Consider the following 5,834-nt stretch of genomic DNA (forward strand, 5'->3'; position numbering starts at 1 on the left):
AAAAAAAAAAAAAAAAAAAAAAAAGGACAGAAATTCCTAAAGCGAGCCTTTCCCTCGCTAGCCGCCACCTCACCCCTCCCGCACGTACAGTGGTACAGTGTAGATAACTCATTCAATAGAGGCCACCTCCAAGGTGGGTAACTCCTAGCAGGCCCCGCCCGACCTGTGAGCTGCGGCCAATCACGGCGCGAGGCCAACAGTGGGTGTGGCTGCATCCACAGCAGCGCAGTCGGTCAACAGGAAGTGCTCCGTGCTGCCGTCAGTGCCTGGGCCGCTGCCAGCCAGGTCCCTTGAGGAATAGTTGAAGGAGAGAGAAAAATGAGAGGGTCTCCAAATATTTAAAGAGTCGGCGGGGTGAAGAGGACCTGGGCAGGTCTGTGCAGCAATGGGAGTGGGAGGAACTCATTCATTGACTCACGAGGTCTTTACTGAGCTCCTACCATATGTATCAAGCACTGTTCTAGGTGCCTTGGAGGGACCAGAGTGAATAAAACAGTCCCTGACTTCACTGATATAGGGAGGTGGTGGTGTTATACAATCTAAAGAACTGTAAGGAGAATATAGAATGGTAGGGGCTATCCCCCTGCCTTTTTTTTTTTTTTTTGAGTTGGAGTTTCATTCTGTCACCCAGACTGGAGTGCAGTGGCCGCTCCTGGCCACTGCAGCCTCGACTTGCTGGACTCCGGGGATCCTTCCACCTCAGCCTTCCAAGTAGCTGGAACTACAGGCGCGCGCTACCACGTCCTGCTAATTTTTTTTTTGATTTTTGTAGAGATGAGGTCTCGCCAAGTTGCCCAGGCAGGTCTCGAACCCGCGGGCTCATGCAATCCACTCACCTCGGCCTCCCAAAGCGCTAGGATTACAGGCTGAGCCACCGTGCCTGGCCATATCCTCTCCCCTTTAAAAAAATTCAGTAATAGAGATGGAGTTTCACTATATTGCTCAGGCTGGTCTCGAATTCCTGGCCTCAAGGGATCCTCCCAGCTCGGCCTCCCTAAGTGCTAGGATTACAGGTGTGAGCCACCACGCTTGGCCAGGGGTTACACTTTCAAGTGGAGTGATATAGGAAGGCAAAGATCTGAATAAGTTGACTAGAGGAACCATGTAGAAATGTGAAGGAAGGGCATTCCCAGCACAGGAGACAGCAAGTGCACACATATCTTAAGATGGGAACATGTCTGGTCTGTTCAAGACACAGCTGAGTTAGTGTGGAAGTCCTATTCAAATTGTTCCTACTGATTCAGTGAAAGGAAAGCAAAGCTATCAGCTGCCCATAAGAAGGGACGAAACACTGGAGGTTTGATAAAGATGTAATGAAAGACTCACCTATGACCTCGGAAGTTGAATTGGGTATATTCTAGAACACTGTTACAAGTAAAGTCCCAGAATGAACTGCAGAAATGAGTTCTTCGTCACCAGAAGAGAGCACCATAGAGAGGGTTCTTATATCCATCTGGACTCTCACTCCCAGGAAGCCCTACCAATGCGAGATCTTGTGAAGGGAGAGGTTAGAGAGAGAACACTGCCTTAATTAATTAACCACTCTCTTCTAAAAAAAAGGTGTAGGAGAGTATTCTCCAAGTAACCATGAAACCTAACAAGAAGCATAGCTGTCAGGTGGGATGCTCCTCAAATAGAAAAGACTACATGGATAGAATTCCTTGCTCTAGAAGTTCTGAGGCCAAGAGGGGAAAGTGGGCACTACTTTTGCCCTGGACAGAGAAAGAATGTCTTCAGGAAGCGCACTTATTTCTGGAACATATCAGAGTAGTGATAGAGGGGTGCTTTTAGTCATTCCTTCACCAGTTTCCATTGGTTAAAGAATTGAGAATTGGCTGGGTGCACGGACTGATGCCTGTAATCCCAGCACTTGGGACACTGAGGCAGGAGGACTGCCTGGGCAACATAGCAAGAGTCTGCCTTTACAAAAAAAAAATAAAAATTAGAGGGAAAAAAAAAAAGGAATTGAGAATCTGAAGACTCACAGCCTGATCTAGATATCTTTTAAAAAGTAAATGTGGCCGGGCTCAGTGGCTCAGCCTGTAATCCCAGTACTTTGGGAGGCCGAGGCGAGTGGATTGCCTGAGCCCACGGGTTTGAGACCAACCTGGGCAACTTGGCGAGACCACATCTCTAAAATAAATAAATAAATAAATAAATAAGCTGGGTGTGGTAGCACACACCTGTAGTTCTGGCTACTTGGAAGGCTGAGGCGGAAGGATCGCCTGAGCCCAGCAGGTCGATGCTGGGGGGGCCGTGAGCATGCCACTGCACTCCAGGCTGGGCGATGGAGTGAGACTCCAACTAAAAAAAAAATTAAAAATTAAAAAAAAAAGTAAATGTACTTTTTACCCCACTATATTTATACTCTCCCAAGTAGTCTTCTCAGAAAGCTAGGCTCTGATTTCAAATACACAGTTAATATGTGAAACATTTTGACCTGAATTTATCACTTTTTTGATTTTCCAGCCATGTGAAAAAGTAAGTTGTATTATTTAAACATCACACCTAGGCTGGGCATGGTGGCTCATGCCTATAATCCCAGCACTTTGGGGAGGCTGAGGTGAGCAGACTGCCTGAGCCTATAGGTTTGAGACCAGTCTGGGCAACTTGGCGAGGTCTCATCTCTACCATAAATAAAAGTTAGCTGGGCGTGGTGGCGCATGCCTGTAGTTCCAGTTACTTGGAAGGCTGAGGAGTAAGGATCACCTGAGCTTAGCAGGTGGAGGCTGTGGTGGCCATGAGCGTGCCACTGTACTCCAGCCTGGGCAACAGAGACTCTAACTCAAAAAATTAAATAAATAAATAAAAACCACATCTAAAATACTTGCTCAGCAACCCAACTTAATTGGGTATGACTCAGATTTTAATGACTATTGGCTATTTCTAAATCCAAATTCCCTCACAAGAGATGATTTACCACCACTGAATAAGTTCAAAGAGCTCCACTGGAAGCTTTGAAGGCCACCCTAAAGGTGGAGTTCTATACATGTTCTGAGCACAGGAACTCAGAAAATGATAACTACTTTGGAAAGAATGATGCTTGCTGTGAAATATAGCTCTGGAATATCTATTTAAAAAAAAAACTTCATGACATTACAGATAAAGTTTTAACATTACCAAACCATAAGAACAAAATAACAGACTTGAGAGTTATCTGAAAGGTTTTCAAAAAAATTTATTATCATAAATTAACACACATAACAGTGGAAATTTTAGAGTCACAAACTACCAAACAGAAAAGGTACTGCAGGGGCATCCTGTATGCCAGTGTTACCAAAAATGTACAAATTTCACTGAACTATTGACCATGATCATATATAAACACTTCAGGCAGCTATTTACTGGCCCAGACCAGCCCAAGGAGATGCTGAGGCCTCTCACTAAGAGTTCAAATCCAATTCAGCACCAGAGAGGGGCTTGTGAAGACACACACTCAACAAGCATCAAATCTGAGAGCACACTGTGCTAGATGGTTGGCTAAATAGGGACCCCCACTTCACAATCAAAATAACTTTTGTTGCTCAATCTGTGGCTAGATGGTAATATTAAACTGTGATTTTAGCATTTTAAAATCTCCCTAGCCAGGTTTTTATATAACAAGTTCAGTTCTGGCAAGGAGCCCTTTCCATACATACACTAATCCAGGAAAGGATACTCTGTACTTCTGGCCAATCATTTATACTTTGGATTACAGCCACCCGCAGTGTGGTTATTTAAGAGGTCCTTTCCATGATACCAGGGGAAACAGCTTACAGAAACAAAACAAGGGAATTAAAGAAAGCACCAACTGCATACCTCCCCCCTCCCCCAGGTTAATGGGAGAAAAGTATCACCGCCTAAAAGCTGGTCTTTCTACAGATCTTGATGGACATGATACTAATTATAAGACAGAATCCCAGCCTGAAGACGGAGTGACGGCAGCATGTTCCATCAGCTGCACTGCAGCCTGGGATATGCTGTGCTGTCCGGTACACTCCTGGCTTCTCTTGGCCTGGCGGGGCAAGGAATGAGCCACTGGGGGGGAGTATTATGTCCACAGAGTGGGATCTGGAATTTACCTCGGGTTGGCTCTGGTGCCCATGCAAAAGACCCTTTCAGGCAAAATTGTGACAAAGTGTCATGATTTATTTTCACAGCTCATGGAGGAGCGCTGAGTTTTGGGATTCACAGCATGAGTTTCTGAGCTCTTCAGGCTCCGAGTAAGGCAAACGCTACATGTCTTTTCAGTGTACCTCCCTCAGCTGTAGCTCTTAAACTAAGGTCAGTAAGAACAAGTGGACATAATCTGCTTTAAAAGAGAATGAGGTACGTCCAAACTAATGGAGAAAAGAAGCTGAAAAGGAGACCAAAAGAAAAAAAAAGAGGAGGAGGGAACCTGCAGGGAGGAGGTCAATATAGCTAGAAACTGAAAGACAGAAAAAACCGAGTTGAAAGTTTCAGTGAAAAGCTGATGGGCAGAACCCTGATTGGACCTGAGATTTTTCCTTTCTTTCCCACATTAAAAACACTAAACCTCTGGAGGCAAGTTATAGTTAAGTAAGTTGTAGTTAATTGTAATTTCCCACTACTTGCAGTGGGAAGTTCCCATACTCAGAAATTGAACCAACTCCCATCCCAGAACCAGACCTCCTGTAGCTCCGGGCAGGTGGTATGCCAGCAGCTGACAAAACATGTCCCATCATAATCAGGGACTGCAGGCCCCAGGACCCCTGACAGCGCTGTGGCTGACAGGAAAACTGGATGTTAAGACAGGTGTGGCTGAGCTTGGCTAGTACCTGATGTAGCAACTTCAGGAAAGTAATTTCAAGTTTGCAATGGGACCCCTTTCTTAACTTTGGAGCAGGGGAAGGGCCAGCGGGTAGGCCAAAAATTTCAAGGACTGGCAAGGTTGGCCCCAGAGAAACTTTTCCTGTACATTCTCAGGTCAAGGAAGAACCCAGGTCTGTTTCCTCCAGTTCTCTGCTCATAGCCATGCCAACCTTGACTGCTGTCTCTGGGTGACACAGCTGCCACACCTCTGTCTCGTCTACGATGGCAATGGAGCTGGCAAACAGGGCTCTGTTGACTCACAGCTAGTCTGGAAGTTGTCCAGCAGGAGTGCCCTAAACATGTTTGGATAAAAGCAAATGTATTACTCATCTCACTCCTTAAGCAAAAAAGACAGCAGCATTTAGTATCTAAGAACCCTGTCCCAAGAAGGGAGAGGTACTGAAGTGAAACAGGTCGTGTCTATACTTCTTGGGCAAGGTGGATGAAGAACGGCAGAATCTGGTTACTAGTGTCATTCAGAGCCAGTGTGGAAAACTGGCTCTCTTCTAAATCTATTTGGCCATGGCCTTAGAAGCCTCCATGGATGATCAGGTGTATATTTCACTTGTTTCAATGTTAAGTCTGAGGCGGTGGGCCTAAAAGATAGATGTGGCACTTATTTTTTTCCTGCTCATGTCAGTTTTCCTGCTCCAGTGTGGCATAGACTGTCAACCTGCAAAGGAAAGGCACATAGAGAGACCCTCACCCCCACCCCATCTTCCCACCCTAACAAATAGGGAAGCAAAAGAAACCTAGGATAGCTGGCCAACATTCCAGGACAGTGCCACTCACTTTTCTCTAACAGACTGACTTGAAAATGTCTCTGGAGCTTTGGCATTTCCCACTGGCAGCTGCTTCATGGCAGTGGCTCCCAGGAGAATGGGAAAAGGTGACCAGTGTCCTGATACCAGTTTTAGCATCCCACTCACCAGCCAAGGAATGTTAATTATCAGAACTCTTGTTGAGAAAGGGGGAGAGAGAGAGAGGGAGGGAAGGAGGGTGGGAAGGAGAAGGAGAGGGAG

The sequence above is a fragment of the Carlito syrichta genome, unplaced genomic scaffold (assembly GCF_000164805.1).
Source record: "Carlito syrichta isolate Samal-C Ts95f unplaced genomic scaffold, Tarsius_syrichta-2.0.1 Scaffold305313, whole genome shotgun sequence".
Classification (NCBI taxonomy): domain Eukaryota; kingdom Metazoa; phylum Chordata; class Mammalia; order Primates; family Tarsiidae; genus Carlito; species Carlito syrichta.